Source organism: Balaenoptera acutorostrata, chromosome 2 (genome assembly GCF_949987535.1).
Source record: "Balaenoptera acutorostrata chromosome 2, mBalAcu1.1, whole genome shotgun sequence".
NCBI classification, from domain to species: domain Eukaryota; kingdom Metazoa; phylum Chordata; class Mammalia; order Artiodactyla; family Balaenopteridae; genus Balaenoptera; species Balaenoptera acutorostrata.
Window position 1 is genome coordinate 164,217,341 of NC_080065.1, and position 14,642 is coordinate 164,231,982.

General features: G+C 39.4%; 1 pseudogene; it reads right to left on the reverse strand.

Annotated features, from left to right (window-relative positions):
- The window catches only part of LOC130707370 (ELKS/Rab6-interacting/CAST family member 1-like), a 125,344-nt pseudogene extending 110,972 nt beyond the window's left edge, over positions 1 to 14,372 (reverse strand).
- Between the last annotated feature and the right edge of the window lie 270 nt (positions 14,373 to 14,642).

The following is a 14,642-nucleotide window of genomic DNA, read 5'->3' on the forward strand; positions in this document are numbered from 1 at the left end:
TTACACTGGCATTAAACAAAGAATCAAGTTTGAATTACATACGTTTAGAAAACTTTTCATGTAAATAACTTCACAAGAAATTCACAGAAAAATATTTTTTAGACTGATTGGCAACAGGGCCACGACAAGAGCAAGAAATGTCAACAGAGTGGCCTCCAGTGGTCACCCATGTCTCAGAGATGGAGGAAGGAAAGATAGCCTCTTGACTGATTTGCACTGTATGTAATTTTACATTACATGTAATTACGTGGACTAAACCAAGTGTAACACAGAAGAGTAAACATGCTATCATTCCATGTGATGAGCCTCTACAAAGAGGAAAAAACAGATGTGAAAAAAAACACTTTTTTTCTACTTTAATTTTGTACCTATATGAGATGATGAATGGTCACTAAACTTACTGTGATAATCATTTCATGATGTATGTAAGTCAAAGCACTACGCTATATACCTTAAACTTTTACAGTGCTGTATGTCAATTATATCTCAGTAAAACCGGAAGGAAAAAAAAAAAGTGGAAGATGTGAATATATCAAGCCTTGGCAATGGGAAAGGCCTAAGTCCACGTGACTAATCACACCTCCTTCTTGCTGATTCATGCTATTGTAGATTCAGCAGCTCCAGCAGCGAAACAGCTTATCTGTTAATAAGCTACAGAAAGAAGAGCCCCAAGTCCCATCACGCACTGCAGAAATGTGAGTTGAACTGGCAAACATCTCCCAATCCACCACAATAACCCCTTGCCTCGCTTACATGAAACTTTCACACATATCACATCTCCCCAATTATTTCCATAATCAGTGAGCCTATTGCTGATCTAAAACCTGACACATACATGAGTAGATTCCAGGTCTGTTAAGTACCAGGAGCAAAGGAGGACACAGAAAAACACCGCATTTAGTCTCATTTTCTCTGAGAAATTCAGTGCACTGCAAGACAGCACTGGACTGAGAACACGGAACCAAGGTTCTAACAGTTTTTCTACCAGATACCTTGAAGCAAGTCACTTGGCCTCTTTTATTTCATTTCTTTCGAAATTAGACTACATTATCATTCAGATACTTCCATATCTAGGAGTCTGTGATTATGCTGAGTATCCATGCTATTACAAAGCCAAAGAAACAGCTACTCAGAAGCACATGGAAAATAACCATCTTGGATGAGACTTAAGAGCTGCAGTGGCACTAGCTCCACACAAGGCATCCTAATCCCAGGTCAGAACTCGGTACTGCAGGCTGCCCAGAAACTGGGGCATATAATAAGGTTTATTCATATGAGCATCCTTCCAAACTTATTCAACCAGAAGTCTTTCATGAATACCACCCAGATGCTGAAATTAGGATCGCCATCCTTAGGTATCAGGGATTAAAGTATGATCCAAAGAGTTCAAGTTGCCTCCAAAATGTCTACAACTGCATGGAAGTTGAAGGCCTCACTCACCTCGTTCCCGCCACATCCTGCAAATCCTTTTCTTAGAAGGAAATCACAAACTCCCTTTCTTGAAGACAGATGAGTAATTCATGTACAACCATCTATGAGACTGCCTGCATGGGGCCTCCTTGTTTGAAGACTACAGAGATTTTAAATTAAAAGAACCATCTATGTCAACTCTGCCTAGATGATGTGTTCAAAGGGAAGACTCAAAGCAGCAAACTAGAGGGAACTTTTCATTTACTTATTTCTAAAAAGCCAAATAAAGCCTCTAGGAATGGTTATCTGTCATTTCCTTTCTCAGCACCCACTGTTCCTTCTTCTGGCTGCAGTCACAATTTTTATTTGCAAACCATGACTACCGCCCTCAGTGGACCCATGTCTTCTGTCCCAGGGTTCCTTTTCCTCTAAGAATTTTATGATCTGCATGAATCACTTTGCATAGATAACTAAAATTGATCATTAAAATATGAAATTAAAAAAAATAAAGAGCATGCAACACCCCGTTCTTATTTTGCTTCAAGGATACTCCTACTGAACTCATGGAGCTGAAAGCTGCAAAAACTTGAAGGATCCTCCTCTCAGGTTGAAAGACTAGGACATGAAGTACCCAAGTATGCCACACAGAGTTCAAGAAAAGGAATACAGCCAGATCTTCCATCTAAGTATCAGGAAGAAATCGGAGGTAGGGAAAAGAATTGGGGTAGCTCAGCAGTAGCCTTTTTCTTAACGTCAGAAGCCTGATTTTTATTCCGAAACAAGACTATAAAACAACATTTCCCAGACATTCTCGCATGGAGGTGTAATCATGTGACTGTGTCTGGGCCAATGACCTGCAAGAACAAGTGTTATGCTGGCTTCCAAAAGGCTCTGGCAAAAGTCCAGCTTAATGAAATGAAAATGTCTGATTAGACCTTGACTTGTCCTGACAACTCTGGTCACAGGGAAAGCAGTCTTATTGACTCACCATGTCATTTCGCTCAACTATTAATGCAAGGAGTATCATGAGGAAGAAAGAACTGCTTGCAAATGGACAAAGTAAGCAACAAATACCCCTGTCAACAGTATTAAATTATTTATCAATCACACACTACAGGTTATATCACAGTAGTTACAATGATGGAGGCCACTGGGTCCTCACCAACAAAAAGACTGGTTCTTCCACTTTTAGGACAGTTATGTAGAGCAGGGGTCCCCAACCCCCCAGGAACCTGGCCGCACAGCAAGAGGTGAGTGGCGGGGAGCGAGCGAAGCTTCATCTGCCGCTTCCCATCACTCACATTACCACCTGAACCATACCCCCAACCCCCCGTCCGTGGAAAAACTGTCTTCCACGAAACTGGTCCCTGGTGCCGAAAAGGTTAGGGACCGCTGATCTAGAGGACTACAGGGCACTCAGCGTTTATCAGGAGTCTGTGCTTTCATAGAATCTACTCTTCAGTAAGTCTACGAATCTTTTATCCTTGGCCCTGAACGCCAAAATCAGGGTTGTACTTTATTATAATCAAGGTGTTTAGGAATTTCTGGTGAAAATAAAAGTTTACACTCATATTAAAAGTGAATAAATGTTTCTGAATCTACCTTTCATCTTTGGTTAATATGTTTCTTACTAAACAAGCCAAATTCATAAAGGAAAGACAGGTTACCTCATAACACTTTCTTTTCAACTAAAGCAGTAAAGACCCACACTAACACCGCATTTTTTTACTTCCAAATTCTATACATCAGGCTTCTCACAGAAACTTTCACTTCAGCCAGTGGAATACCTTGCAGGAGGCAGGCACTCAAGAAATATTTGTTACGGTGACTTGAACATAGTAACACATTAGGTGAACATTATAGGAAGTTAGCCTAAGGGCTCTTCACTGAGAAGAAAACAGCTTTTTACCATGTTCTTTATTGCCAAGTGAAAGGATATACATATATAGCCTTGTTCGCTCAAAATGTACCCTCTCCACATCACTGACATCCTGTAAATGGCCATAAATCACAACTGGTCCCTGTCATGAGAAAAACTGTGTGTCAACTTGAGTGTGTCTGCCTTAAAAGACAGGTGCAAGGGTAAAATCAAACATATTTAAGTGCTTGGGAAAGAAACACTGCTCTACAGAAGCAAGGGACTATTAGGGGCAGGAATTATAAACATATACACCTTTTATAGCAATAGACTCCAGACAGGAAATCAGGATGAGACTGGTCTATCCTGGCATTCATTTCATAGAGTTTAGTTTTGTCTGATGAATATTTAAACCCAAAGCACTGCAGTGGTAGTGCCAATATATGTCATATTTTCAGTTGCATCTCCTTTCTGGACTAGGAGCGCCCCTAACTACTCATAAGCCTTAAAATCCTAATTATTGGGTAGACCAGCGGTAGACTGGAGTGACACGAAATTAAGGTTGACTTTTAAGAAAATAGGCACATGTCTTGTACTGCTCTATTAGATACACTTTGGCATTTTGCAGAGCCCAAATGAATTACAGAAGAGACACAGGTACTGTTAATACATCACATGCCTTCTAAAAATCCTGGAAGACGTGGGGAGTCCCACATCATTTCTTTGGGACTAGAGACGTTGCCAAGGACTAAAATTGATGATGCATAGAAGGAGAACCCTCCAAAACTAACTCCTCTGCTTTGCTGACCCAAAGGAAGCCAAAGGAACGAGACTCTCTCACTCCAAGTAACTCCCTAAACTAACAATGTTTAGAAAAAACAAGTATTTTCAAGATGGTTCAGAGTTGGAGGATAGCAGGCAGAGAGTAGAAACTGACTTGGATTTGATTATGGGGTCACGAGAAAGGATCAGAAGTGTTCATTTTTAGTTGTTATTACTGAAGTTTTTATAAAATCCCAAGACATTCACTAGAACTTTACTAATTAAGACACGTAACCCACACACAACTAGACTACAAATACTTATAATACATGTTTTTGGTTTTTGGTTTTTGAGAAAGAAATCTCAACTACCAAAGGTTCACCAGCTGCAGGACTTCAAAGGCAGTAATAGGAGCAATGGTCTCCAATGACTCAATTTGGAAAGAAAAAATCTCTCACACAACCCACCCATTAGACAAGATGACATATACATCTACTTCAGGACACCTTACGTTTTGGATGAATAGCCTTGAATTTACTTCACAGCCAATAGCTTGCCAGAGAAAACTTCGAGTTGGATCCTATTACTTAATACACTAAATCCACAGCTCAAAGTCCATCTCACTGGATAACTGAATATAACTAGCGATGGGAATTAAAACTGAGGATGCCAGCAGCCCTGATTTCACTGTTATTATTTGTACTGTGTGAAATGATTTTCATATTGGCAAGTATGGGATCTCTGAAACTGTGCACTCTTCCTATCTACCATGGTACATACGATTATTTGCCCATGCACGCTCTGAGGGGCAATGTGGTACAATGAAAGGAGCCCTGAGCTTGAGTCAAAACCAGTTCTAGTGCCAGCTCTGCCACTATCTGGCTGAAGACCTTGGACCACACTTTAGGTCCAAGTTTACTCATTAATTTATTTAATAACCATGATGTGATCACAGACCTAAAAGAACACAACATTGCTCAGCTGTAAAAGGGGGGAAACTAGACCTAGTTTATAGAACTGGTGTTAGATTTAAATGAGATAATGGGTGTACTTTGCATCCAAGACACATTGGTGCTAGTCTTCTTCTACCACAACTATCAGGCACTGTGTTCAGTCTAAAACACCACTGCAGGGAGCACACTGGAAGCCCTCATCACGTTTGTCATCACTGGGTAAAGCCTCTTGCCTCTTAGTCAGTAAAATCCATGAAGGCCAGGATTTTCTTCTTTCTAATACACAGACACATCCTCTGAACCTGCATGTGCCTCAGCACCTAGTAAGCACTTAATAAATAATTGTTGAATGAATAAATTCTCTTTTATTCCTTAAAATAACTCTGGATCAACTAATATTTTTACCATTTTACAGTGAGGAGGCTGAATAATGAGATAAACTGTCTATAAAATCAGGTGATAAGTCCCTTCCAATTCCACAATGCTATCTATAGTTTTTATATTTTCCAATAGTTCATCATTATATCATTCTTCCTAAATAATTGCTACTTACTCACATTTATTGGTTATTGCTTAAATAATAGCAAGAGTCTCCAACTATAAAATCTACTCCTATCTTTAAGGAAAATAAAATATTTGAACTATAAAAAAAATTATTTGTTTCTAAGAAAACTTTATTCTCACATCTACACACAAACTATCTAATGAGGTTATTCTTAAGAAACTCTTCCAAGTAATTTTCCCAACCTGAACTTCCATATCCTTTTTCCCAAATAAGCAGCGAAATAAACAATCAGTCAAGAGTGATATTAAAAACATGGGGGCAATCCTGTCCCTAAAACATTTCTTCACCAAAATTTGGATTCTTTCACTTTAAGAGCAGCAAGATCATCTTTTTTACTATCTTTCAGAAGATAACTGTAGCTTCCCTAGTCTGGGGCCCTAAATGAGAAAGACCTCGGTTAGATGCAGCCAATGTCACAGGGTCTCGTGGCTCTGAATCAGTATTTCCACACACTCCCAATCATAAATGCCCCAGAGACCTCCTATCCCCAAAACGGACACTGCTGTATCTCAAGTTCAGGTTTACAGAATGATGGCCTCCTCCAAGGCCTTCCTTAGAAAACGTATTCCCAAATTTGCCATCTCACCTCACGCTTCCTTCTCCAAAAGCAGCCTACTCTTTACCACTTATAAGTCTTCTCCTCTAGAGGGCTGAATGTATATTGGGGCACTCAGCAGATATTACACTCTACTCCATCAAAAGGATCTCATAAATTTGTTTTCATTTAGTAATTAACATTCCTCTAGACTCGCAGAAGTGCTGAGGGCAAAGTCATAACGCTTTTAATGGCAAAATCAAAATGGAAGCCCAGGTCAGACTTCACATCTAATGCTGTTGCTGGCAGACCCAGTGATTTTGAGACCGAGCAAGATGATTTTATCATTAAGGCATCACCACTGCTGTGCAGGGAATTTCTCTTTCATTACACCTCAGCTCCCTCCCACCTCAAAACGCTGCGTACAGTTCTAACGTGCTCTGAAACCACAGCAACTTATGACAGAGCAGCCATCATGATGACCTGTAAGTCATCAAGATACATATCAACCACTGGCTATGTTATTAATACTTGAAGTATCAAATTTGCTAAGGAAGCAAAAAGGAGCTTCATTCTTCCTCAAGGGGAATCAGAAACCAGTATGTTCAAGAGAGGATTTCCATAGGAAAACCGCCCCTGCCTCAGACAGCACCTACCATCAACATGTTTATGGGCAAACACAGTATCAGAAAAACATGCTGTGAGTCTTAGAAACAGCATATGCCTCATTTCATAGGGGCTGCTATGGTGCTAGGCATTGTTTTTTTGTTTTTTGGGTTTTTTTTTTTACTGCATTTCAGAGAAATAACCGTAAAATGAAGGTCTATAACCAGCATATAACACAATAAACAACAGCATCAACTTCTGCACCCTTTTTGTGAATGGTTTCCCTATGCTTTAATTGAAAAGGTAAGTTTTAATATGCTTTGTGTTTTCTCTCAAAATAGTTTGGGACCAATTCTATTCTAAGACTTCTGTATTTACCATCTCCATCCAAGGTCCAAAGATTACAGAATTTACAAATGAAGGACACCCCCTACACACACACACACACACACACACACACACACACACACACACGTCAGTAATAGAGGAGCTATGACAACAAAATTCCTGAATGACAGAAAGAAACACAGAGGACAGTGGCTTGAAACAGCAATGGTGGTCACCACAAGCTTTGTCCTAGAGTTCAGCTCAGGTCTTTCTGAAAGCCTGGACCAAAAATTCACAAAAACAAGAAGCAGTAACACAGTTCACATAACTTTCCTGAGCTTAAATATATAATAGAGCTGGGTAACTGTCCAACCTAGGTTGTATCTTCAGGGAATCTCAAACTCTCATAAAAAACCAAGGTTTCTGGCTCAAGAAAAGGCTTAAAGTTAGAGATGAGCATTGTTAAATCACTGGTTCCTATTCACATTTCAACCCTTGAAATAACGTTTCACTACTTGTCTCAGTCACCAGCGACTCTAGTCTGTCTTGAGAAAGCTCACACGCCTCCCTGGACTCAGCCATCTCCTTCTCACCGACAGGTCAGGTCCAATACAACCAAAGCTTAATTCACTTTAAAAGATATATGAACTATTATTCAAGGACAGTAGCTGTCTGTTCACAGAAGCTTCATCCACATCAAGGCAGCTGAGTTTGTGAGCTTGATTTTTGTATTCTTCTTTCATTCTGTCAAAATTCAAGCTTACAGATATTTCTACTTTCAGTCTATTCTTTAATAAATGTCCCGCTCAGTGGAAGACAGGACTCAGAGTTTCAATGACATAACTGCATATTTTCCCAAGAAAATTGTTTATGTACCTTTCCATAAATGTTTTAACTTTTTCACCTAGAATATAAAATCCTTGAAGAAAATGTCTGTCTTCTATAGTTTAGCAAGATACATGCTCAACACAATTTCCAAATCACCTTTAGTACCAATTTTAACCATGAAGAACACTGAAAATTCTACTGTAAATTATCAAATATATGGAAGCAAATATATAAATGAAATTCTTCTGTCATTTAGTACCAAGAAGAGAGATACAAATATAGGATAATTTCTCAAATGAGTTTCAACTACTTAATGTGCTACTTTAAAGCATATTCACAAACAACAGAAATAATCAATCTGAAGAACTGGATTCATCTCTATACACAAGGGACATTTTTATACAGTTGCTCGAAGAATTAGCCACACAAGCACAATAGGTACCATAAAGATTAAAAGAAAGTAACTGCATTAAAAATACTTCAGTTTATTAAAAGGAACGGTTCCTATTTTATAGGTATACACATCTATTTTTATAGAAAAGAACACATCTATTTTTATTCTAATTTCCATGACTCACTCCCCACCCATTCACCGAGGAGATAGATAACAGTTGATCTTATTTTTCACCTTTTAATTTATTCTACCTGGAGAAATAAAATTCATCACTGTCCCATGTTATTTTCCCTCCCCTTTGGACATTTATCCACTAAATAAACATCTACTACCCACTGCTGTTAAGCAGTGTGCTGGGTCCTGGGGCTCCATCCCAGTCTCCTCTGCTGGTTTCCCCTATTTGCCCCAATTTCTAAGCGCTGAAGTGTCCCAGGACTCAGCCCTGTCTCATCCTCAAGTCAGTCTACACATGCTCACTTGGTGGTCTCAGCTAGTCTCCTGGTCTAACTAGCATCTATCCTATGCTGACCACCCCCATGTTTATATATACTGCAGACCTCTTTCCTGGGCTCCAGTTTCACATATGGACTCACCAACTCATCCTCTGCCAATAGATGTTTTACAGATCTCGAACGTTTAACAGGCCCACCTAACTCCAGATCTTCTCCACCAAACCTCCTTTCAAAGGATGAAGTTGATGACAACTTCGTCCTTCTAGTTAGTTAGGCTGAAATCCTTGAAATCATCCTGACACCTCTTTCTGTCATACCCCACATCCAAGCTATCAACAAACCTCTCTTGGAAGGCTGGCCAAGGAGACACTTTGACGTAAGCTTCTGCCCAATCCTGACGCCTCTGCCTCCCTCCCACTATGTTGTTCCCAAGGGCACATGCTTACAAGTATTCGACACACTAAACCGTGTCTGAGTCTACTTCCCAAATGATCCAAATGCTTCAAGTCTTCACTACAAACATCCATTACAATATTGTGCATACAACAGCTTATCCCTACTAGAAATAAAACAAAGGATGATTTTAGCTGATCTATGTGTAGAATCATATAGTTATAGATTCAGAGATTAAGGATATTGCTTGTCTTCTTTACAAGGACACTGAATGCCTCATGCTGCCTTACTACTCTTTTTGTTTATCCTTCATGCAGCAATGAAAGGCTTTAAATAAATCTTATCCATTCAAGTCCAACTGGTATTTTTTCTTTCTCTTCCCTGAGGAGCATCTTTTTTCTATACTACCACTTCTCTATTACTTCAGTTATTCACTGCCTTTAGTTGTTTATCTTATTTTTTTCAGAAATATTCCTTCATAACAAGGAGGTGCTAAAAACCTCATTTCACAAGTAGGTATGAAAAAGAAATATCTTGAACACCTTTCCTAAAAAGAAATCTAAAGGTAGGTAATTTAGTACATAAGCCTTTAGGAAAGCATTAGAAGAAAGTAAGACAAGGTCAAATATTAACAATTTACTGAACATAAATTCTCATTACACAAAAAAGTATCTCTCCTTATAACTTCAAAATATTAATAGGGCAACACAGCAAAATATCAAGTGTCAGATGCAGCTAGACTACAAAATGTTATGTTTTTATTTTAGAAGTATGATTTTTATTATTGCTGAAACGAGAATTTTAGAAAAAAAACTACCATCAGTTTCTTTTTTTTTTTTTTTTTTAATGTCTGAAACATTTATATTAACATATTTCCATACATATTTCCATACAAATACAAATATAAGATTTTTAGAAATTTCATGTAATGTCTGAAACATTTATATTAACATATTTCCATACATATTTCCATACAAATACAAATATAAGATTTTTAGAAATTTCATGTAATGTCTGAAACATTTATATTAACATATTTCCATACAAATAACCCAATGAAAGTTTAGTATTAGTTGTTTTGTTTGTTTTTTTATACTGCAGGTTCTTATTAGGCATCAGTTTTATACACATCAGTGTATACATGTCAATCCCAATCGCCCAATTCAGCACATCACCATCCCCACCTCATCGCAGTTTTCCCCCCTTGGTGTCCATATGTCCATTCTCTACATCTGTGTCTCAACTTCTGCCCTGCAAACTGGCTCATCTGTACCATTTTTCTACGTTCCACATACATGCATTAACATACGATATTTGTTTTTCTCTTTCTGACTTACTTCACTCTGTATGACAGTCTCTAGATCCATCCACGTCTCAACAAATGACTCAATTTCGTTCCTTTTTATGGCTGAATAATATTCCATCGTATATATGTACCACAACTTCTTTATCCATTCGTCTGTTGATGGGCATTTAGGTTGCTTCCATGACCTGGCTATTGTAAATAGTGCTGCAATGAACATTCGGGTGCATGTGTCTTTTTGAATTACGGTTTTCTCTGGGTATATGCCCAGTAGTGGGATTGCTGGGTCATATGGTAATTCTATTTTTAGTTTTTTAAGGAACCTCCATATTGTTCTCCATAGTGGCTGTATCAATTTACATTCCCACCAGCAGTGCAAGAGGGTTCCCTTTTCTCCACACCCTCTCCAGCATTTGTTGTTTGTAGATTTTCTGATGATGCCCATTCTAACAGGAGTGAGGTGATACCTCATTGTAGTTTTGATTTGCATTTCTCTAATAATTAGTGATACCATCAGTTTCTTAACATGTAATTTATTTGTAAAAGTCAACCAAAACAATCTGAATTCAATCATCAGCTCAGGAAGCAGATTCCATGACATTTTCTTCCCCTAAATGCTAAATGACACAGGCAGCGATAAAATATGCAGAGAAAGAACCATGTCACAGAAGATGTGACAATTTTGATAAATGATGATAAATTGTGATGTAGAACAGCCGTTTGTAAGCTGCTGTTTTCAAAAACATGTATTTTAATGATGATTTTTGCCAAATATCATTTTAGAGAGATATTCTGTAATAAAACCATTGACAAACAAAATTGGTACCTTATTATAAATTAGAACAGAAATGTATTTAAGTTTTCAGCAAACTTGTAATTTTGCTTTGAATGAGAATGCATTTTAGATCCAGTAAGTTCCTTACAATGTTAAACACAGTCATCATCTGACCCAGAAATCCCACTCCGAGCTATAAAACAGAAATTAAAACATACTTTCACACAGACCCTTGTACATGAATGTTCATACATGCAACATTATTCATAAAAGACAAGAAGTGCAAACAACCCAAATGTCCATCAAGTGACATATCATATCAATAGAACAGAATATTATTCAGCAATAAGAAGGAATAAAGTACTGATACATGCTACAATACGGATGAACCTTGAAAATATTATATTAAGGAAGCCAGTCACAAGAGGCTACATATCATTATGTTTATATGAAATATAAATTCTATTTATATGAAATGCCCAGAATAGGCAAATCCCTAGAAATAAGATGTAGATAAGTGGTTGCCTAGGGTTGAGAGTGTAGAGGGAATGGAGAATAATTGCTAATGGATATAGGGTTGCTTTCTGGGGTAATGAAATGTTCTAGAATTGTGCACCGTGATGGCTGCACAACTCTCTGGCTATACACAACCTCTGAATTGTATACTTTAAGTGGGTGAACTGTATGTGAACTACATCGCAAAAAAGCTATTTAAAATGCCAGTTAAAAAGGCCAGTCATGGGCTTTCCTGGTGGCGCAGTGCTATAGAATCCACTTGCCAATGCAGGGGACACGGGTTCGAGCCCTGGTCCAGGAAGATCTCACGTGCTGCGGAGCAACTAAGCCCACGAGCCACAACTACTGAGCCCAAGTGCCACAACTACTGAAGCCCGCGCGCCTAGAGCCCACGCACCGCAAGGAAGAGTAGTCCCCGCTCGCCGCAACTAGAGAAAGCCCACACACAGCAACAAAGACCCAACGCAGCCAAAAATAAATAAATCAATCAATTTACTTTTTAACAAAAGGGCCGGTCAGGTTGTAGCTGTTTATAACTTGTATAGACTTTTCAAAGTCTAAATCCCTAATTATTAAAATATGTTTCTTACTGTCCACAAACCTCATTTCATTTCCTTACATAAAACCATCTGCCTATTCCACTATAAATACTACACGTAGTGAAAGAAAGTGCTTCTAAAATTAAATCATGTTTTCAAAACAGATTTCTCCTTAATGTATTTAATTTTAATGATTCGCATGTGAATTATCCACACTTTCCATTAACTATGGTTAAATTTTCAATCTCAGATAAGTATCCCCCAATACAAAAGCACATTAACAGGCCATTCCTCTCCCAACACAAGCTGTGTGGACTAAATTTTTAACGTATTAGCTTGAATTTTAAAAAGCAAAATTAAGGAGGCAGATCTGTAAGAAAAGCAAGCACATGAAGTCTCAGAAGTTTAGAATGGAAAATATTTTCAAGATTGATCCTCTTCAGGACTACCGAAACTTTAATATCTAAGAACTAACCCCAGGAATTTTGTGATATTCTCATATCACCTTACTTTTTAAATTTTTGTTGGAGTATAGTTGATTTACAATGCTGTGTTACTTTCTGCTATACATACCTTACTATTTTGCCTTATTATTTATATTTACATTAAGTTGATTCCTTTCCTTTTTTTTTTTTTTTTTTAACTTAGCAATGTATGACACAACATCAGTGAACTTATGGGTTTGGTAAGCTATCTGTACTAGGCGAACAAACATTACAATAAATAAAAGTTTAAATGGTGATGTGTCTATCACTTAAAAACATCTTGCACATGATCAGTACTACATCTACCACACTATGGGAAACACTGATCTAGTTTTATCTTCTAATTTTATGGGTGAGAAAGTTGAACTTCCTGGTGACTCTCAAAAGTCTGTGCACATCAGAACCTCCTGGAGGGTTTGTGTTAAAATAGAGAGTGCTGGGCTCTTCCCCAAGAGCGTAGGTCTGGGGGAAGCTCTGAGAATTTACGTTTCTAACAAATATCTAAGTGGTACTAATGCTGCTGGCCCAGGGACCGCCCTTCAAAAACCACTGACCAAAACCTACTAACCCCAAATTAGTCAGACCAGAATTTAAACTAGAACCCAATCTTCTCTTAGATGCTCTTATAATTATATGCTCTAGCACACATGTTTAATGTTGCTGAATTTTATTCACCTTTCACTTAATTTTACTCTTTTCAATAAAGGTGATTATTAAATGCTAAAGATCAGGTTTATACATTTTTAAGACTTCAGAGTTGTTATAAAATAGTGATTAATAAAAATTTAAGGAAAAGAACATTACAATCACCTTTGAGGACCCTGAATCCCTTTTCTTGGTCACATACCCTCCGTTAGTCCTTTGAGATAAACATTATCTTCAAGTTTGTGTCTTATCATTCACTTGCTTTTCTTGTTAATTTTCTCATAGCTGTATCTCTAAATAATATATTGTTTAGGTTGTATGTTCTGAGCTTTATACTATATCTTTTTATGCTATTTGCTTTTTTATTCAATATGATGTTCTTGAGATGTAGCCCTCGGTTTTTATCAGCAATTCATTGCTTTCATGGCAGGACACTATTTCATCTACAAGAAAACAGCACTAAAATTGTTGACTTTTTTTTCATTTTGAAAAAATCAGAGGTAAAAAAGAAGTTGCAAAAATAGTACAGAGAAGTCCTATGTATGCTTCATCCAGTTTCCTCCAATGGTTACATCTTACCTAACTATATTACAGTATCAAAACCAGCAAACTGGTTTTGGAACAATGCTTGTGTATAGTTTCATGCCATTTTATTATATATGCAACTCTCAATTTTTAAGTTCTTTTTTCTTTTTTTTTTTTTTCTCGCGGGCCGCACAGGCCGCGAGACCAAGGGCCGCGGGGGCCGGGCCGGCGCGCCGCCCCCGCCCCGCCTCAGGCCGCCCGCGCTTGGGCCACCGCCCGGCGACGCGAGGCCAGTCCCACCCCGCCCCCACCCCCACCGCCGGCCCGGGGGTCGCTCACCTTCCGCGTTGCCCCAGACCACCATGCCCGGGCACAGCCGCCTCCTCCGGCCTCGCTGGCCCCGCCGCCGCCACACGGTGCCCTCGCCTGGGGCGGGGAGAAGGGCCGAGAAAGGAGTTGCACCGCCGCGCCGCGGTCCACGCTCGCCACACGCTCGCAGCGGCCAACCTGAGCGCGCCCAATGGCTGCTCTGTCCCTCCCCCTCCGACGGGCGCGCGCGCCGCGGCTCCGCCCCGCCCCTCCCCTCCCCCTGCGGTGGCCGCCGCGCTCCCAGGCTCCTCCCCGCCCTTCCCCACCCGCGGCGGTTCCGGCCCCGGCTCGCACTCCGCCCCGCGCTGCGCAAGTGCCCGCCTCGCGCCTAGCCTCGGGCGACCCTGAACCACCGGCGCGGCGCCCCTCCCAGGCCCGCCCGCGGAGGTCAGCCCCTCCGCT